The 21893-nt window shown below is 44.2% G+C and overlaps 1 long non-coding RNA gene across 1 annotated transcript in view; it reads left to right on the forward strand.

Annotated features, from left to right (window-relative positions):
- Positions 1–18634: 18634 nt before the first annotated feature.
- The window catches only part of LOC114005969 (uncharacterized), a 7833-nt gene continuing 4574 nt past the window's right edge, over positions 18635–21893 (forward strand). Inside the window, exons 1-2 of the long non-coding RNA XR_003547751.1 lie at positions 18635–18900; positions 19858–19990. This is a non-coding gene — a long non-coding RNA (uncharacterized LOC114005969). The remainder of the gene's footprint in view (positions 18901–19857; positions 19991–21893) is intronic.

Below are 21893 nucleotides of genomic sequence, written 5' to 3' on the forward strand. Positions count from 1 at the left end.
TGAACAGACCTTTCTTTCATACTTGAGTCCTTTTTCTATCAGCTGGGACATGTGGATACATTAGGGAGACACTGCAAATTCTTAAATTTTATTCATACGAAATTTTTATTCAAATCACACATGGTGGCGGTGCTAGTTTGGGATAGTTAGTCAATCAGCTATGGGATAGAAAAATGGCCACAGTAGCAAAATCATTGGGGGTTGGTGGCCCAGGACTGGGACAGCACCCCACACAGGCCCTCAGGGGTCTGGCACTTTTCTGTCTTTGCCATGCTGGGCTTAGGTCTCTAGTCCTCAAGCTCACAGGATGGCAGCTGTACCTCATGCCATCACATCTGCTTTCCAGATGGGACAGGCAAGAGAAAAGAGCATGTGCCTGAGGAAACTCCTTTTTTCTTGGAATCGTAATAGTTTACCCAAAAGGTCTATCAGAGAGACTTACATTCATGTCTTAGCCTGAACTAAGCTATATGAACTTCCCAAACTATAAGTAGGACTTTGGCGAGGATTGCTTTTAATCTTGGTACACAATAATGTGATTTTGTTAGTAATCAAAAAAGGCCAGTGGTTGGACAGCTACACAGGTCTGTAAACAATAGCACCCATTAGGGAGGGGCGACAGCGAGCTGGGGAGTGTGCTAAGGACATGATATACCATTAAGTATTATTTATTTTATAATTTCCCAGAGGGTGCAGATATTCACCAGAGAGAGAGGTAGACGGTGAAAGCATCCCCCAGTTGGGCATGGTCATGCCATAATCTTTTCTCTCCATCTTGTTGAGACTTTGGACACATAAAAGCACCTGCTGTCTTTTCCAATCTGCTGGGACCCTGCAGTCAGCCATGTGAGATCCAGCTCTCTTAACCACTAGGCCATGGAGTGAAACAACCATCGTCAATCTTCACAACAAATTTATAATAAATTTAGTACCAAGCTCGATGCCTGCTATGTAGTAATTTAGCCCACAGCAATTTTTAGCTATCATTTTAAACCACCGTATGAGGAGTACATCATTAAGTAGGAATCTGGGTGCTTGTTCATTGCCCACTGCCATGCTCATCTTGACAGAAACCCCGTCAGAGCAGGCACTATGATTACTCCCATTTTGTAGATGAAGACACAGGTTTTGGGAGATTACAGAACCTGCCCACAGAAATGGGGCTGGATTTCAAGGCATGCTCTCTGAGCTGTTTCTCGAGATCCAGGAATGTAGAGAAAGGTGAGTCACAGGGCTGAGCCTGACTGTAGGAAACCCAGGGCTGCCTCTGTCCATCGAGTCCGGAAGATGCAGTGTGGTGAGAGGGACTGAGGAGGCCTGTAGCTGACGAGCCCCACCCAAGACTGAGGACTGCAGAAGCAAATGCCGGGAGCCGAGGCTGAGACGCAAACTCTTCTTAAGAACAGGTTTCTGAACATCAGGTTGTAGAGAACCTAAAAATGAATAGGGTCCCTGGGTGGTTGTTATACTTGATGATTCACTGATGCTATTTGTACCTTTCTGTTGTAAAATGTTTATTGACTGAGTAAATGGATCATGGCCAGACCATATATGAAAACAGAACTCTGACCCACAATCTGTAGCAAACAGCCCAGAAACCAACCCATTATTTGCGATTATCAGCCCAGAGAAAGAAAGCTATCAGACCACTCTCTGTAACTTTTTTTTTTTTAAGAATTATTTTGTTTAACTGTAATTCTTTAATTTGACCAGAGAGGAAAAGAACAAGCAAGAAAGTGAAAAAGCAAGCCACCAGATCTGGGATTTGAACCACGGCCGACCATGTGGGAGTCCAGCGTCCTTAATCACCACTCCGCTTGCCAGCCGCCCTCCGCCCCGCCCAAGACTACTCTTTCTTAACTGGTCCAGAATGCCAAGCAACAACCCTGTAATGATTAGCCCCCAATGTAAATGGTGGCTAATAGCCCTCATGCCAGCTTCCTTAATTTTTGTCCTTGCCTCCAACTTAGGACCAAACAGTGAAAACCTAATATGCACACCTAGCTAATCACCATAGGATGCCCTGCTTCTTGCTGGCCACCTGCAGCCTCCCGGTTCCAGTACCCTTCAATCACTCAAACCTGGAGCCTCCCCCATTGCTCCACAATGAAGCATTCCCACTTCTGTCTTCCTTTGAGTCTCTACCAAATGCAGGGTACAGGGGCTAGCCCACTTGCTATAGCAAGCGCTGAACAAATAACCTGAGCTTGTTCTCATTTGGTTGATCTTTGTGTATTTCCACAGACAAATATTTGTTTAATAAAATAATTAAATATTTCAATAAGAAGGCTAACAGAAATGAAGTGGGGACCAGCGCTGAGTTCCAGGCAGGCTGGGTTTTCAGAAGGCTGTGCCTGTCATACAGCGCGTCTGAGTAAGTGAGATGTGCACAGGGCATACAGCGTGATAAAAATGGACTTTGGGTTAATAGGGCTGATATTAGGGCATCTTGCTTGCCAAAAAGAGAGCCGTTGTTTTGTTTGCGAGTATTTTGAATAAAGCGTGAACACTGAAATAACTTTTACAGCCATCTTCGGGGTGCACATGAATGTCTGAATAAATGCAAAACTTAGCAGTTAATTCCCGGTCTGGCCTGTCACAAATCTTAAGTGCTTTGCCTGTCTGACACATACTTAGACTAAACCATCTGTCCCACATTTGAATTTAATCATAGACAATGAGTTTTAAAGCCCTGTTATTTGTCACAGATTGGACAACAAGGTGCAAGGCCTAACTTTCAGAGGGGAAAAAAATGTACATTGGGGCATGACTATGAATTAAGAGCAATTTGACTAAGTAAATTAGAAATCTACCATAATCCTGTCCAGCTCTGCTTACAGCCCGGCCTGCTTTGTGAGTCCTGGGCAAACCAAATGAGACAAAGTTTCTGTCTTTCTCTCTCTGGTCCTGTTTCCTTGGCAACTGTAATCTGTATCTCCACAAAGATGAGGAGCTGCAGAGAGGAGAGGCAGTTGGGATTTCAGCAAAGTCTCCCACTAATCTTTTCTTGTGTTATCAGATAATTTGGGTGGTTATGAAAAGTTACTTTACACCCACTTTTTAGATGGCGTGGGGAGTGTTTATTGGATACACCAGAAAGGCTGCAAGGTTTTTGTTTTTTTTTTTTTTCCTCCAGGAGATATGCTAATATTGTAAACACAAAGAAGATGAAATCAGGCTCTTGGAAGACACAAACTGGGCTCCCAGAAAGTGAGAACTAAATCTCTCTCTGAGGTTCTAATACGTGTGTGAGCTCTAAATTACAAATCCCCCTGTCCCACTCAGCCACCCACAGACATTCTGGCTAAGGCATTGCTGCCAGAAGAACCATCTTGGGAGAATGAATCTTGGAATTTTGAAATAATTTACATGCTCTGAGGAGAAGGGAGGGAGAAAGAGGAAAAGCAGAAGACACCCATGGGGAGGTGTGTCTGATGAGCTGGGGTGTCTTTACCTCCCTTTTTGGCACTTCCTAAGAGTCCACCTACTCAAGACATAAGGGGCATTATCACCTTTTTTTTCAAGACAGGGATGCCTAAGGTATATTTTGAGGGCCATTAGTCATCCATGCAATCATATGAGTCAGGCCAATCTGAAGGGTGGGCATGGGGCTCAGACCCTGAGACACACCTAGAGGTACACCAGGAGTCAGGAGGCTTACAGGTGTGGGGGAGAATAAGAAAGGCAAAATTTTACTTTAAGATGTTCTGGCTGGGCCAGCTCCAGGCCAGGTGGTTAAGGCAGCCATTTCCCACATAGCTGACTGCCTGGAGTCTGAAAAACATGCCAAGTGCATGTGCATGTGCATGTGTGGACGCCCTAGATTCCAAAAGGATGCAGAAATGGAGAGAGGATCACGTGTGACCACCCTGCATCGGGCTGTGTTTTCTCCCTCCCCCTCCCCTGTCTCTCTGTCTCTCCCTCTCTCCATGGCAAGCGCACATATTCTCTGGCAAGGAAAAAGGAGTTAGGGCTAGGGGGAGGGAGGATGACTAAAAGAACACAGGGTTTCTAGGGCATCGAAACTCCTGTATGAGTATGATATAATGATAGATACTGTCATCACACGTTTGTCAAAATCTAGACTGTACAGCCCCAGGAGTGAATCCTCATGTAAACTATGGGCTCTGGGTGATAAGGATGTGTAGGTTCCTAGCAAAGGTAGGTTATAACAAGTGCACCACTCCAGGGTGAGCTGTTGATGGGGGCCGTGCATGTGGAGGATGGGGGAATATTGGAACTGTGCTCAATTTTGCTGTGAACTTAACACTACTCTAGAAAGTCTATTAAAAACAAAATAACAAAACAGCAGTCAAAACCCTACTCCACTAAAACGTTGGAAACAAAAGGAGTCTTCCAGATGTCAGATATATTGCCTACTAAAACACACGGTATACAAATGTTACCTTGTGGACTCCATGTACTGGAAAGAGAACACTCTTGTAGAAACACATATTTGGTTTCTTCCCTCTTGCCTGACAAGCACCTGTAATCCTTGGACTCTCTGGAATGACCAGTATTTCTTGTGTGCTAATGAGATGACTGGTAGCTAGGGGCCGGGTGGGGACTGGTCACTAGAAAGACTAAGGCATGACTAGATGGTTGGGACTTTCAGCCTCACCACCAACCTCCATGGGCTGAAGGTCACCAAGGGTCAAAGACATAATCAATTATGCCTATGTGATTATGCTTCCATAAACACTCAGAAGGAATAGGTTCAGAAGAGCTAGAGGTTTCTGGAGAATGGCATGCTGGGATCTCGGGCATGTACTCGTGCATCTAGTGTGTTTTCAGGCTGACCCAGGGATCCGAACCCATGGTCAGCCATGTCTCTTCCAACACTGTGTTCCCTTTGCTACTCACTGTGCCACCCAACGCCAGTGAAACTATTTGAAAGAGCCATTATTCCCAAATGGTTTGGTTTATCTCTTTGAACATGTCCACCTGTGGCTGTTTTCACTTTCCTGATTTTCCCGAATAAACAAATGAATTGATAAATTTCCAGCCACGTATGAACATTTGTATGCCCATACGGCCATTTACGAAGCTCCACATCTCTTCCCACACACCTCGCCCTATGCATCTCTTCCATCTGGCTGTTCATCTGTGGGCTTTGTAATATCCTTTATGATGAACCAGTAAATGCAAGAAAGTGTTTCCTTGAGTTCTGTGAGCTGCTCTAGCAAACTGTGGAACCTCAGGAGGGAGTTATGGGACCCTGAATTACAGCCAGAGACAGAAGCACAGGCCACAACCAATGCTTGCAAGTGGAATCAGAAGTGGAGGACGGGAGACCAGCAGGTGGAATGGTGGTTAAGGTGCTGGACATTCCCACATGGCTGACCACAGTTTGAGTCCCAGACCTGGTGATTTGCTTTCTCACTTGTCCTTTCTCTCGTCAAATTAAAAATAAATAAATAAAATTAAATAATTCTTTAAAAACAAAAAGAGGTGGAGGACCGTCTTATGGGACTGAACCCTCAACCTGCGGGATCTGATGCTCTCTCTAGGTATGCAGTGTCAGATCGAATCAAATTCGAGGAACCCTGCTGTACCTGCTGGAGCATCTGCAGAATCGCCTGGTTGGTGTGGTGCCGACTCTTCCTCCCAGTCTGGTGTCAGAAACGTTCAGGGAGTGAGTGGGGAAACGCACTTTCGGTTTTCCCCTCTATCATGCGTTCCTGCCTTCTTTGTACCAGGCCCTGGAATCAGGCTGGCTCCAAAGGAAGTTGAGGAAATGGGAGTCATCATGGCTCTGGGGAACCAACCACCAATGACAATATCACTGCTAAGAGGGTTGCCCGTTCTAAGCAACCAACTTACAACTCGCCGTCAGGACAACTCACTCCTAAGCTAACGCCGATCCCACTGTGTCAAGTACCTGCACATGAATATTTGCACTTGTGGTGCTAATGTGAGTCTGACGTTTTTATTTCTGTAATTTCCCCCTCCATAATACTCAGAATTCACATTTTAATTTCCGCAATATATTTTTATTTTCCTTTTCAGGTGTTCCCTTGGGACAGAGGCTAACTTAGAAAGAGGTGGTTCATCTGTGACTAGAAAGTTATCAGTTCATTTCTTTATTTGCTGGGAGAAATCAGGAAAGCGATAACATCCACAGATGGAAATGTGAACATATTCAAAGAGATAAACCGAGCCACTTGCGAAGAACAATGGCTCTTTCAGCTAATTCTGCTGCAGCTGGTTAAAGATAGCTGGGGTGGGGTTGGCAGGTGGCATGGTGGTTAAAGGTGCTGGACTCCCACATGGCTGACCGCAGTTTGAGCCCCAAACCCGGTGGCTTGCTTTCTCACTTTCCCTCTCTCTCTCATTCTGTCCCTCTCTGGTCAAATTAAAATAAATAAATAAAATAAAATAAAATAAATTAATTTTTCTTAAAGGCCACTGGGGGTGGTCTGCCTGGTGGCACTGTTTGTAGAGAACTGTCGTGAATTGGTACACCGGCAGGAAAGGCACGTTTCTTAGTGTGGAGGCTTATACTGAGAATTAACGACGGCAAGAATTTTGGAATTTATACCTGCATTCTAAGGCAGCTGGGTGCGCACGTGGTTCGGGAGCAGTACTTGGGTAACCGGAGTAGCACAGATGTTATTCCCGAGCAAAAAAACTCTCTTTGAGAGAGGGCCTTTCAAGAGCTTTTCAAATAGGTTTATTTGGGGGAAAACTTACAAATTCTGCAGGACAAATGTGGACCAAAGGGAGTCTAGGGCCAGGTAAGCAGGATAACCAGATACGGGAGAAATAGGGTCGAGTTCCGGGCAAGATGCAGCAGTGGCTCAAGGCTATGACAAGGCCCACGCTGGGCAGTCATCGGCGAGGTCCTGATGGTCGGATGGGAACTTTGATGGGCGTCCGAAGTTGGCTCACAGCCAGCAGACTTGACCACGAAGACAACTTGACCAGGTGCAGAGGCAGAGTGGCTACGAGTCAATAGTCCAAGTGTTAATGGTAGCGTTGTCTGTATACAGCTACAGATGTTCCCAATTCTGAGGTCGTGGTTCGTTCCTTTTGTGAGTTTGATGTAAATATTTTTATGTCCAGTGCACATGCGTTGTGAGGGAGTGTCTGGTTGTTCGCACAAATACTTTGACTGGGGCAGTCAAAACAACTTTTGGTCCAAACAATTTAGTCAAAACAACTCAGTCAAAAACACCTTTTGATCACAACTTAGCATAAGCGGTTCCATTTTGATTTTAGTGTAAGCGACTCCATTTTAAGAGAGGGTGTTACAAAAACTCAACTGCAGTGCTGGAAGTGACATGACTGCCAGTGGGTTCAGACCTCTGGGTTGCTTGCAAACACACTGGACGCATGTGTGCCCAGGATCTAGAACTGGAGAGCCAGAGAAGGGAGACTGAGACGTTATCAAGCGTATGTCAGGCATGCATCCTCTATCATAAATAAATAAATAAACTTAAGAGAAAAAAAAAGATAGCTGGAAAGAAGTAGTGTTGAATGAGAGTTGGTCGGCCTTGCTGGACTGTGGTAGGGCAGGGCTTCCTGAACTTACTGTGAAGCTTTTTAGGCCTGGGAATCCCTGGAGGTGGTGAGTGCGTAGGGTGGGGTGAGGTGGGGTTCCAAGGAACCATGAGGAACTGTAAATGCTGCTGGGGGCCCTTTCTATCCAGCAAACCAGAGAGCAGGATGCAAGGAGGAGGGGTTGAGGCAGTGACTATCTGTGCAACCCCCAGAAGACATCAGCTTCTCCTGCTCTCCAAGAACCATGACCAAAGGCAGAGAAGCGTGGAGTCCTGAGGCTCTGGGTTGGCATTGCTTGTGCTCTGCCAGCTCAATGCAGTGAGTTACTTACGGCTGAATGGTGAGCTGTCATCAGCAGATTTTCGGATCTGCCTCATCTGATGCTTATCAGGTGCTGTTTCAGAACCAGAGAGAAAAGGAGCTACCCTCCAGGTGGGAAGGGGTATTGCACCCCCTTTCTAATTGCACTTAGAGACCAGGGACCAGGCATTGGCCTTCAGTGGAGACCAGAAAGGGGGAATCAGAAACAGAGAGAGGAAAAGTTTCATTCATCTTTTTTCTGTCTGGGTTTGACCTACACACAGACACTGTTGTTCACTGTTGGGCCTGGAAAAGTGTAGGAGAGTCTGTGATGGGCATGACGTTGATCTCTGTAACGATGGCCTTGGCTAGAACCTGCAGGAAGGTAAGGCAAGAGGTTGATAGGGAAGTTCATGCCCAACACAGAGGCCCCACAGCCTGATGGGACATATCAATGTTCAAGAAGGTGTTTCTGGGACTGGCAGGTGGCATGGTGGTTAAAGGCGTTGGACTCCTACATGGCTGACCATCGTTAAAGTCCCAGACCTGGCAGCTTGCTTTCTCATTTTCCCTTTCTATCTCTTGCTGTCTGTCTCTGTCCAACTAAAGACTAATAATAATAAATAAATAAAATAAATAATTCTTCAAAAAGGTGTTTTCTGGGGCCAACAGATGGCATGGTTGTTAAGGTGCTAGACTCCCATATGATCCACCATAGTTTGAGTCTGGAAACAGTGACTTGAAAGTCACATGAAATCTGTGTGTGTGAGTGCCCAAAATCCTGAGAAGGGAATGGAGGGGAAGGGACTGTGGCATGGCCATCCTCCTGAAGGGTGATTTTTCACGTTTCGTCTCTCTCCAGCAAGTGCATATATCCTATGGCAAAATCCAAGGGAAAAAAAAAAGTGTTTTCTACTCCTCATCCTTCAGAGGGGTCAGACCAGTCTTGTGTCCAAGATTCTCTGGCCCTCTCTCTCCATTCTTTTTTTTTTTTTTTAAGTTTATTTATTTTTTTATTTTTTTTTTTGGAGAGGTTTTTGCTATAGGGCGCGTGACAGACAGAGTCAGAGAGACAGCAAGAGAGAAATCACCCCTCCCGCCCAGGGATGGCCACGCCCCACTCCCTTCTCCTCCATTCTCCTCTCAGCATCTTGTGCACATACGCAACGCGCCCGGCGTGAGTCCAAGCCACCGGGTCTGGGACTCGAACCGTGGTCGACTACATGGGAGTCCAGCGACATAGCCATTACGCTAACTGCTGGTCCCAAAGTTTATTTATTTCTTCTGTGAATGAGATAGAAAGAGAAAAAGACAGCAACCCCTTCAGGGTATCAAATGCTGTGGATCCACTCCCAGCCTCAGCCAGTGCTGGAGCATGGGCACATCCATGCCCAGCATAGGGGGGAGGGAGGAGGAGGTGGGGCAGGGGGGCACTTCTGAGTGGAACCTTCCCAGGTGGTTCAGGCTCACAGAGCCCTTGAGTTGTACCACTGTGCCAACATTCGGCACCTCCCTCCATTCTCCACATCTCTCCCTCCATTCTCCGTGTCTCTCCCTCCATTCTCTGCGTCTCTCCCTCCATTCTCTGCGTCTTTCCCTCCATTCTCCACTGCTCTCCCTAGATATCTCTTGCTATTCTATTCCTGTCTTGGCATCTGCTTCTTGGAGGCCCCGAACTAACTCCAGAGGGTCTACGCCTGAAGACTGAGATTGAAATCACCTGGGGCCAACGGGTGGCATGGTGGTTAACATGCTGGATTCCCACATGGTTGACCATGGTTTGAGTCCTGGACCTGGCAACTTACTTTCTCACTTTCCCTCTTTTTCTCTCTCTCTCTGGTCAAATTAAGAAATAATAATAATAAGTAAAATTAAATGAATAATTATGTTTTTTTAAAAAAGACTGAAATCACCCCTAGTATCATACGTCCCTGATCTCCTGTGTGGGCAGAGCAGGCGCAGGGGCAGGTGAGAAAGCATTTCTACAGGGGATGGCCCGGCTTCGAGCGTCTCGCTTTCAGAGGGATTGTTTCTTCATGTTCTCTTTTATATTTGGGAAGATGACTAAATGTTCTTGAAAACTTCTTAGCATTTGGTGCAATCTGCCTGAGCACAGTGATATGATTGCTCTGTTCACAACTCAGCTGCAATTTTAGGCAGAATTTTCAGAGCATCTCAGCATCTAACAACTCATAAAGACTTGGTGGTAATTTCAGGATACATAACGTCTGCTTATTACATTTTGTTATAAGTCACCTGGGCAAAAACTCTCCCTAACTCGGTCCCATAAAGGAGCTCATGTCCAATTAGAACACTCAGGTTAACACAGCGGCAATCATCCCGCGGCAATCTGTAACAAAGCCTTCAAGGTAATGGCATATTGCCTGTTCAGAAACCAAACTATTATTCTTCTTCGTAGCTCTGATGGGCTATTTGCTAATGTCCTACCAGCTCTAAACAGCTTACTCTCTGAGGAGGAAGTAGTCTTGGTTTCTTTGAGAAGAGACTATTCTTTTTGTCTGGGGGTTTTAAATAAAAGGATTTGGGAGCCATTTAATGTGCATTTTAAAATAATGTGGTTCTATAATAGTGTCATGGTCCAGCACTTTCTGATCGCTTTAAAAGCATGACTATTACATCTATTCAAGATTTTCCAACGGAGATCTTTAAGCACTGTTATGAAATAGATACTAAGCAGCGGCTGGGTTCCACAGTAACTCCCCCCCACCCCCTTTTTTTCAAATTGCTATAATGTTACTCAAGAGAAACTGTGCTGATTGAATCCATCTGCAAGGACCTTCCTGCTCTGGAAGTAGCAAAAGCCCACATTGACCACCTTTAGTTTACTGTATATCCTGACTCCCCAATAAATGTCTTTCTTCAAGGTCAGTTTTCTGTTTCTTATACCAGAGGACTTCAAAAAGCTCATGGGAATTGGAATTAAAGTAGGGATCTTAGTGTAAAGCATTTTGAAATCCATGAGTATTTTTTTAATAACAAGTATTTTTCACTGACCTTTTTGAAGACCCCTTCATATATAGTTGGGGAGGACAAGGACAATGGCTTGGGAAAGATCGCAAGATGACAATATTGCCTTTCTTCTTTTCTTTCTTTCTTTCTTTCTTTCTTTCTTTCTTTCTTTCTTTCTTTCTTTCTTTCTTTCTTTCTTTCTTTTCTTTCTTTCTTTTTTTTAGAGAGATTTTTACTATAAGGTGTGTGTGCTCAACCAAGAGAAAAAGAGACAGAAAGTGAGAACCTCCCTCCATAGTGATGGCCACACCACAGTCGCTTCTTGGGATCTTGGGCATGCATGTACACATGCCTGGTGTGAGCTTTAGGCCATCAGATCTGAGATTCGGACTGTGGTTGACTGTGTGGGAGTCCAGCGACATAAACATTATGCCATCTTTGGTCCCGACAACACTGTCTTGATGCCATCTGCCAGGGCCTGGGAAGAGCTGGAGCAGGGCTGCCTTACAGACTGTAGCTCCCATCTCACCTTAGGGTCCTTTGACCAAACTGGACCAGCATATAAAATGACTGAAAATGATCTGAGCGGGGCACACTGGGCCAGAGGGGTAGCCTGTCGCTGGCACGATCCCCTTTTGGTGCTCCAAGCAGATTTTCTCTGAGCCCCCTCTTTATTCCAAAAACAAACTCTCAGGGCATCATGGGATCAGAATGATTACCAGTCCAGGGTTGGTAGTTGACCTTGAATGCTGACTTTGGGCCTATGCTTACTTTTCACTGGTGACAATTAAAGCTCATTAAAAAGCTGACACATTGTTTCCAGCCTTTAGTTTGTCACTGTGATTCACTTAAAAGTCTTAAGGAAGGAGGAGAAGAAACTGGATTAGTCACAGGGAAAAAAAAAGTTTGGGGCCTCCCTATTTATTTCATAAAGGTATTTGCAATTTGAGAGTTATTAAATGACTTCTTCTAAGAGCCTCTCTATTGAAAAATGTTCAACGGAGATGAAGCTAAACTCCATCATTCTGTTGTCCTTCATCCGGTTGAAATATTATGGAAGAGCTGAAATGGAATCGCTGTCAGCCACACGCCTAGTTACAAATTCATCCTTAGAATTTAACTGAAGGAGAAATGACAGATGATGAATATGTTTATGAAATCCAGAAAAAAAAAAGTGGGGAGTTTTTGTGTTTCAGCTTGATAAATAAAATTTCAATTTTCTTTTTACCAAAATTAAAATATCTGAGTAACTTGAGCTGTTGTCTATACTGTGTGCATAAAGCTATATTGACTTAAATAGTAACAAGTAGTCAGCTTGCTACTTAGCCTCATAGTCAAACTTCCAGATGGGGGTATTTCCCTGGGAATTTGAAGAAATACTTTTGGAAGTAAGGTTTGTGTCTTTATGTAAGGGGGGGGGGCTCAAATATAAGAGGACTTGCCTGTGATGTTTACTGATCCCAAAGAATGCACCTGGAGGTCCAGAAGGGAAGTCAGGAGTTTTACTTACTAGGATGTGAAGCTCTGCTGAGGGCCAGGTGGAGGATGGCCCATGCTGCCATGAGAACAGGCTCACGTACAGGTCATAGATCAGAGAGGACGTACCTCACCTGTAAGAGCCACACAGACTCCGTCTCCAAGGCCGGAATCTGGTTCCGACATCCATTGTTCGAGGATGACAGTGGTCAGGTTATTGATTAGCAGAGTTGCCAAAGCTTGTACATTCCTTTGGTGCCTCCGATCTGGGGATGCTGACACGGAGAGGGCTGCATACCTCTGGAATACTCCAGCCATGAGCCAATTCCGTGAGGTAAGGAAACGGTCACGAGGCGTTCGCAGGTGCACCTGGACTAGCAGCCAGATTTCAGGGATATTGGGTGAAGGAGGAACAGGGAGGAGAGCTCAGTGTTTGGAGCCTAACCTCAGTGTGCCACGTATTATGGGAGGGTACACAAAAATGCGCCAAAAGCCCAATTGATAAATGATGAGAATGTGTTAACTTGCTACTGGGAGGTAATTACCACTTAGCTTTAGAAAAATAGGACTCAAGGTAAATTCTCAGCTAAGCCTCACAGCGGACACTTTTTAAAAGCCCGTATGCACCCAAGAAGGACTAAACTGCCTCTTAAACTGATTCAAAAGATTAATTCTTTGCTACAGGACAGACATCATTTCATTTCAGATCCTAGAAGGTCATGGGTCAGCAACTAATGGCAGACTAACGGGACTGGATCAAACTGGCTGCCTGTTTTTCTCATGATTCTCAATACCTGCAGGTTCTCAACTGTCGGATGTCTGTTAGGATCACTGAGAGGACTTCAAAAATTGTTAATGCCGGGAACCAGCAGTTAGCGTAATGGCTATGTCGCTGGACTCCCACGTAGTTGACCGCGGTTCACGTCCCGGACCCAGTGGCTTAAAACTCACGCCGGGCGCGTGTGCGTGCGTGCCCAAGATCCTGAGAGGAGAATGGAGGAAAAGGGATTGTGGCATGACCATCCCCTCTGGGGGGTGATTTCTCGCTTTCTGTCTCTATGTCTCTCTCTGTCTGTCTGGCGAGCGCACGCGCCCTATAGCGAAAACCTCTCAAAAAAAAAAAAAATTGCTAATGCCTGGCTTCAGTCTCCTGGGTTCTCCTGAAGTGCAAGTTCTGCCTTAATTCATCTGGGGTCAGGTGTGCCTCTGTAAGCTGTTGGCGCTTCTTAGGTCACTCGAAGTGCTTCCCCCCAAGCCATAAGCATTTTGTTCCAGGATCTTGGAGATCTTGGAAAGGAGCACAGAGAGGGAATTTCTGTGACTCCAACTTACCTTTGTCAATTACATTGCCAGAGCCCCGCGTTAACAGGTGAATAGTTAATGTTTGTGTGCACACGAGTGTGTGTGTGTGTAAGTGGAGGGTGATGGTAGTGAAGGATCTACCAGTTATTTAAGATTTGACCTTCTTTTTGGTAGTTAAGGTGGAGAGAGGTTCCTCTTTTTTGCCTCTTTCTGGGCAGTAGCATTCAAGTATGGGCTATTTGGGGCTATTTGTCCATGGTTCAAAGACCATAGAGTTTCAGTGTAAGTGAGTTTGTTAAGAGCATCTCAGAGGGCTGGCTCTATGACCTGGGGATTAGGGCAGCTCGATCCCACATAGCCACCTAGCAGTTCAAGTCTAAGGACCAGCAGCTTGAAAAACACGCTGGGTACATGCCCAAAGTCCTGAAAGATGGAGAAGGGATTGTAGCATGACCGTGCCTCATGGGAGAAGGGTGCTTTCTCCGAGGTCTCTCTCTCTCTCTCTCTCTGGCAAATGCATATGCCCTCTAGAAAAGAAAAAGGAAAGAAAGGAAAAAAGAGCATTTAGAAATGATCTTCCATCCCCCCATTCTCCCTTACTTTGGATGAAGAAAGAACTAGAAATAGACTTTTCCATTTTAATTAGTTTTCAAAGGGGTACTTTGCTCCTTATTACTAATAAATACATCATGTAGCACAGGCTGGGGCTGTGATCAGGGATATGTTCAACGCAGTTATGAATGTACTTTCACAATGAGAGCTGGAGCCCCCCTTTGAGGATGGCTTATGTTCAAAAGCAGTAATTGTTAGGGAACCAGCAGTTAGTGTAATGGCTATGTCGCTGGACTCCCACGTAGTCGACCGCGGTTCGTGTCCCGGACCCGGTGGCTTAAAACTCACGCCGGGCGCGTGTGCGTGCGTGCCCAAGATCCTGAGAGGAGAATGGAGGAGAAGGGATTGCGGCGTGACCATCCCCCCTGGGGGGTGATTTCTCGCTTTCTGTCTCTATGTCTCTCTCTGTCTGTCTGGCGAGCGCACGCGCCCTACAGTGAAAATCTCTCAAAAAAAAAAAAAAAAAAAAAAGCAGTAATTGTTAGAAATCAGGACACGTTTGTGATGGGTGAAGCTCCTGTGATGACTTCAAAGTTTCGTAGTCCAGGTGCAGCTGATGTGAAGGACCATGCTTGGTTTCCGGGCGTAGGTAAACTGGCTGTGGTCCGAACTGGATGAAGCAACCGTACTACACAAGGGGACTTCAAAACATTTGTGGGGAATTGGGATTCAAGTAAATGTTTATTTTGATGCAAAAATTTTGAATTCTAGTGGCCGGCAGATGAAATGGTGGTTAAGGTGCTAGACTCCCACACGCTTAACTGTGGTTCAAGTCCTAGACCTGGTGGCTTGCTTTCTCTCTCTCTGTGTCCCTCTGTGGTCAAATTTAAATAAATAAATGAATAAATAAATAAATAAAATAATTCTTTAAACAATTTTTTTGAATTTCATGTAAGTTTTTTATAACATACATTTTCCATGAACTTTTGGAAGATTTCTCATACTTTTTATTTAAGTAATTATTTTAGTTAACTTCATTTATTTATTTATTTTAATTTGATCAGAAAGGGACAGTGAGAGAGAGAGAGAAAGTGAGAAAGTAAGCCTACAGGTTCAGGACTTGAACCATGGTTGGCCATGTGGGAGTCCAGAGCCCTTAACTATGCCACCTGCTAGACCCAAGACTTCTCATACTTAGAGATGTCAAACTGCAACTTCTTTTAATATATTATTGGATTCTCCCAATGGGAACATTTTTCTAATGTTACTTTTTTCCCTTGGAAAGGAAATAAAGTGGCACCTGGTCAAGCTTATATTTCACTCAGTCACAAGGTATATTCAACCAGAAACAATCTTTTTTTTTTTTCTTTCCTATTTCACATTCTATTGGCCTCCTCAATCCAAGCTGCCTCATAAACACTTGTACTTTACTTTCTGTTTTATAAAGATTCATTTATTTAATTCCTTTTGTTGTGATTATTTTTTGACCAGAGAGAGGCAGAGAGAGAGAGAGAGAGAAAGGGAAAGTAAGAAAGCCAGCCGCCAGGTCCAGGACTCATACTGCAGACGGCTATGTAGGAATCCAGCATCCTTAACCACAACTCCACCTGCCAGTCCCTTCGTACTTCACTTCTGCCTTTTTTTTTTTTTGTCCGTTTAGACCAAGGACTTGAAGCATATTTGAAGGAATAGAATCAGCATTGTGTTTTCAGTTGCTTGACTATGGGACAGAACTTCTCAACACATTCTGTTATAAGCATGATTTGACAGAAGAAGGGTCTATTGGCAAAGAGCTCAGTTCTTCAAGCCACTTTTCTTGTTATCTTTCAATATATTTGATACCACTGTTGTGGTTTACAGACTTGGCACTGCTGAACTTCTCATAGTGATGTGCCGGGATCTATTGCAATCAACACTGGCTTGGGTGGTAAGGCGTTTCCTAATAGCCAATGCATTGAGCAGTAGAACAGGTGCAAGGCAGGACAGGGTGCCCATTATGTACGGGCGCGAGACTGACCTGTTTTTCTCAGTGAGAAAATCAATATGCAAAGCATTTACTCAGGCTAGCTGGTGTAACTTTAAAGCCTCCCTGCTTTAAAAGCAACATTAATATTTTTAAAGCTCTCTGAGCTACGAATAACATGGTGAACAAGTAAATGCACTGTTTATTATCGACTCCATCTTCAGCCAAGAATGAAGTGTCTGTAGAAGAGAGTTGTACACATTTGTTTACTGATGAAATGAAAACCGAGTGAATGAAAACATTTCTTTCCAAAACCTGATGTGTACTTTTTGGGGACTGGATCTTCTTTTATATTGAGGCAAGTCCCAAATCATGAGAGGAAGACAAATAGCATTGCTGCTGTCCTAGGGCCACCTGGTTTAATCTTATTTTTCTAGCTTGCAATTACATCAGCCTATGTCACTAGAAGCAGAATGTGTTTAATTATGTAGTGTCTTAAATCTGAATGCCTCTGTACTTGAAAAACATTATTGCTTTAACCATCACCACACCCCTAGGAGGAATTACAGGTGGAAACTCTGACCAGCATCCCAGTATTACAGGTGAAGGAGTCAAGGAAGAGATGCTGAGTGATTAACCAGCCTCTGTAATTCCCAGACAGCCTGGAGGCAACATGTCAGCACTGAGGAGTCGGGTTCCAACCTCCAGACACTGATCTCTGCTGAATGTCCAGTGAGCAGGAAGTGGACGATCGGGTAGCTCCTGATCAACAACTGACTTTGGTGGACGTACAGACCAGGTAGATCATCCTAACTCTAGCTTTTATGAGTTTAAAGGACTACCTTCCTGGCTTAGAAGAAATCGAGTCCCTTCATAGAGCTTTGAGCCATTGGTTTGAGGTAGCCTGGTCAGAACTTAGTACACGTTGGATGGGACCAGCAGTTGGCATAATGGCTATGTTGCTGAACTCCCATGTAGTTGACCACGGTTTGAGTCCCAGACCTGGTGGCTTAAGCTCATGCCGGGTGTATATGGGTGCTTGCCCAAGATCCCGAGAGGAGAATGGAGGAGAAGGGATTGCCCCAGGGGGTGATTGCTCACTTTCTGTCTCTCTGGTGAGCGCACACGCCCTATAACAAAAACCTCTCCAAAAAAAAAAAAAAAGAACTTAGTTCACATTGGTCTTGTTTTTGGATTCTATTCTATTTAAAAAAAAAAATATATATATATATATACACACATATATATGTATATATGTGTGTGTGTGTAAGAATTATTCATTTAATTTTATTTATTGCTATTCAATCTGACCAGAGAGAGAAAAAGAGAGAGAGCAATACACCAGGTCTGGGACCCAAACTGTAGCTGGCCAAATGGGAGTCCAGCACCTTAATCACCACAACTTCTGCCAGTTCTTCTTCTTCTCTACTTTGACCAGCGAGCATGCTCTCACACACAGACACAGAGTGTATTCATATGCACCACACACACACACACACATACACACATACACACGCCACAAACATCCTCCAACACACACATGCTCTTCAATTCCACTCTGGCTTTGTGAGTCTTTTTCACTTTACAATTCAAGGAGAATTATAGCACTATAATATTAAAGATAACATTAAAGCCGTAAGTCATTTAAAATTTTTCAAAGAGCAAAGCTCCTGGTATTATTAAGCCAGTTTATTATCTTCTTAGGCACCTAGTGTCTCTCAAAGAGAGCTAAAGATTCACGTGGACGTTTGACGTGAGGCCTTGGCAATGCAGTCTCCTGCCGGGGACACCTACTTAGCTGGCACACCCTGCTGGGTTTTGCTGGCCGCCTCACATGTAGCAATTACTTCCCCAGGGATTCCTTTTATGGTGGGTGGGTAATCTGGAAAAAAGTGCTGAAGGATTCCTTACATGGTGGGTGGGTAATCTGGAAAAAAGTGCTGATGTGCAGTGATGCTGAACTGCACCACTTATTTTAGTCAAGTGTGTGCAAAACAGTTACATAAGGTATTATTTTGAGACTTGGTTAATGTCAGGATCAGGAAAAGGTACTGTCCTTACCCTAAGGAGAGGATCTTAAGGTAGAGGGCCCTGAAACTATCACCTAGTCCAGTGGTTCTCAACCCCATCAGAACTGGTGCCTCTACTTATTGCAAATATTTTGTAATTTTGTAGAGTCATTGCTATTTGGGTACAGAGGTGCACTCCTGCAATCCCAGCTACTCGAGAGGCTGAAGCAGGTGGATAGTAAATTTGAGTCCAGCCTGGGTAACACCACAAGACTGTTTCTTAAAATAAAAAATAATAAATAAATACTAAAATGATCTATCCTTAATTAAAATGATAGATAATATAAAACCCAACATTTAAAAATCATTATAATGTGTGTGTGTGTATTTAAGGATAGATATTTTTTATGATAGCACCAGAGTGCACGTGCAAGAGCAAGAGACAGTAAGAGACAGAGCAAGAGAGAGGAGCACTTCCACAGGGACTGGTCATGCCACAACCCCCATCCTCTGGTCCTCTAGCCTCTCAGGTCCTGGGGATGGCATGTGGCTGGCCAGGCTGGGAATGCAAACCATGGTCACCATGTAGGATCTGGCCTCTTTCCTAAGTAGAACATTACCACTGTGACATAGAGATGGTCCCATCATAATGCAGTCTTGCGTTCTGATCTCCCTGGCCCTACCACAGGCCTGAGGATGTGGCTCTTAAGTGTTTGAACCCCAGCTCCATGGTCAAGTCCACAGTCTGACCTGCTGATGGCTGACTCAGTTAGGGCTCACATCTGGCAAGGGCTGTGTGGAGCTTGTAGGCTTTTTATTGTCCAGGTTTGCTCACCTGCTTTTTACTGTCGTGAGTAATCTACATTCAGTAGAGTCATGGCTAGTGGGTGCAGGGATGGCTAGTGGGTGCGGGGATGTATCCCTGCGATCCCAGCTACGCAGGAAGCTGAAGCAGGTGGATAGCAAATTTTAGTCCAGACTAGGCAACAGAGCAAGATCCTGTTTCTTAAAATAAATAATGATAAATAAATAATAAAATTAATTCAAGAGGAAAAAGAAAGAAGGCCCAGCCTAATTCATAGTATACTGGATTGCCGTGCTGGGAGCCATCTGGCCAACCAAGGGTTTGGATCCTCAGGCCAGGCTGAAAACATACTGAGTGCTCTTGGGAGTGTCCAAGATTGTGACGAACTGGAGAGATGGGAGAACGCTGCATGGCAAGACTCTGTGGAGGATGTCTTTCTCTCCCTCTCTCTCCTCTCTCACGTGTGTATGCATGTGCTCTTTATTATGAATATTAGAAAAAAATTTAAGAGTCATTGCTATAGAGATGGGCATATTTCATCTGCACTCCTGAATAATATACAGAAAATGTGTCACTATGTTCAAATTTCAGTGGAAGATAGCAGACTCCTGGGGAAAATAAATCTGTCATATCTGCTCAAATCCAGGCAGGGAAAACGAGCTTGACTCGAGGCACCTTAGTGGGGCAGATTCCTTTTATTCTTTTCTCCCTACCCTGAACGTATTGGGCTCCAGCAAATGTAGCAGAAGTAACCCACTTGACAGGAAGGAGGAGGAATGTCAGGCTGGGAACCAAGGAAATGGGATTAGAGAAAGGGAAAGATTTCTAAACTGATTAGAAACACAAGGCCACAGCAAGGCCAATTTGAAAATTGACAAAGAAAGCCTTTAATGTGAATAATTTTGCACAGAATATCTTATGCTAATTTGGGGGTTAGGATAATCTTCAAGTGCTTATGCATGCAAAACTATTGACAGTCACAGGGTTGTAGCCTGCATAAGGAAGGACAAGACCCTGGCCTGGCAGCCTAGCGGCAGAGTGATCTGCGTTCAGAAGAGCCCATGCCAGGAGATGGACGCGGTATCTGTGCGGCTGAATCACTCAGACAAGGTTAGTCTTTGTTTATGAATGTTTCCCATTACTGCTCATTCCCCAGCATATGGCCACCGTGTCGTATTGCTGCGTTCTGTCCTCCTCCATGGGCTGCCCAAACAGCTGGTACTTATCTTTTAATGTTTTCGCTGATGACTTTTCTGATGTACTGGGTCTCTTATGATTAGAGGGAAAGTTATTGATCTACCAAAGACCTTAGTTTATTGTTGAGATACCCAAGAGTGGTTTTTTTCCCAATGAATAATCAATCACATTGCCGATTCCACCTCAGAAAATGAGCGTCTGAGGAATTTTCAGACAAATGTGTATCGATTGACAAGAGTCATTCTCTCTCTAAAGCATCACAGTGTGATAATGTTCTAAATTGTGGTATTGGACCTTCGTCGCCTTCATGAATCCACATTTCATCAGAAAACGTATGGTCAAGATGGTGCGTACATCAGTGGTTTAACACAGCTTGTTAGATTTGACAGGACACAGCCTTGCCAACTTGGGTTTAATCTTGATTTTCCGCAAGTTTTCTGATTTTTTTGGGAAAAAATAGCAAACCTGAGTATTTGAGCTCTGAGTAAGGACTCAAAATGTGTTCTTCAGATGCACGTTTGAGAAGCAGGCCACCACATTTGGTAGGGCAGATCTTGAACAGCGCACGACTCACAGTGGCTCCCACGAGTTCCAGAAAGGCAGAGGAACCTGCTCTTCTTCAAAGGCCACATGCTCATGTGCCTTATCCATCCTATTCCAGAGCTTCTGTCAAATGTCTGTTTTTAGATATGCCTTTACATTCTTGGAAGTATGGACTGATATGAACGGATATATAGTGGCAATTCTGTAGTCTGTGAAATGAGAAAAAAAATGTACTACTTGAACCTTCCCCAAATAGGTTAAATTCAAATAGATAAATAAAAATCATTATCAACCTGGGTACATTACTTGGAGTGTGAGAGTCTCAGAAACATGTTCTGAAGGCAATTCCAAGTGATGACTCTAAAAAGGTGATTTCAGTGAAATCAGTACACAACCTTTCAAATAGTTATTGTATAAAAATAAATTATGTGCTGGGGCCAGCAGGTGGCGTGGTGGTTGAGGCGCTGGGCACTTCCACATGGCCGACCATGGTTTGAGTCTTGGACCTCGCGGCTTGCTTTCTCACTTTCCCTCTCTCTCTCTTTCAATCTGGTCAAATTAAAATAAATAAATGAATAAATAAAATTAAAGAAATAATTTTAAAAATATGTGCTTGGTTTTTTAAAATAAAAAGTTCTCATTACATAATATTTTTTATTTTACATTCAATTTTCAATGTTCTATGCTTATATAGACGAGAATATTTGACACCAAATGTATAATTGATAACTATAAGTTGGGCAAATATTTTATTGAACTGGTAACTAAAATAAAAGAGAATAAATTAAGTCTTCTTTTTTCTTTTTTTCTTTTATTGTGTGTGTGCTTGCCTGGAGAGACAGAGTGAGACACTGAGAGGGAGAGTGAAAATTCACTCTCTCTCGCCACCCCCAGGAGGGATGGCTACTCTGCAATCTCTTCTCTTTCATTCTCCTGTGATTTTTGGGTGGATCCAGGACTTGAACCATGGTTGATTATGTGGGAGTCAAGTGACGTAACCATTACCCCATCTGCTGGCCCCCCTAGTGTGTTTGTTTTATTTTTTGAGAGGTTTTTGCGCCAGACTGACAGAGAGAGACAGAGAGACAGAAAGTAAGAAATCACACCCCAGGGGGGATGGCCATGCCGCAATCCCTTCTCCTCCATTCTCCCCTCAGGATCTTGGGCGCACACACACACGTGCCCAGCATAAGTTTAAGCCACCGGGTCTGGGACTTGAACTGCGGTCAACTACATGGGAGTCCAGCGACATAGCCATGATGCTAACTGCTGG

Source organism: Tupaia chinensis, unplaced genomic scaffold (assembly GCF_000334495.1).
Source record: "Tupaia chinensis unplaced genomic scaffold, TupChi_1.0 Scaffold145093_1, whole genome shotgun sequence".
Classification (NCBI taxonomy): domain Eukaryota; kingdom Metazoa; phylum Chordata; class Mammalia; order Scandentia; family Tupaiidae; genus Tupaia; species Tupaia belangeri.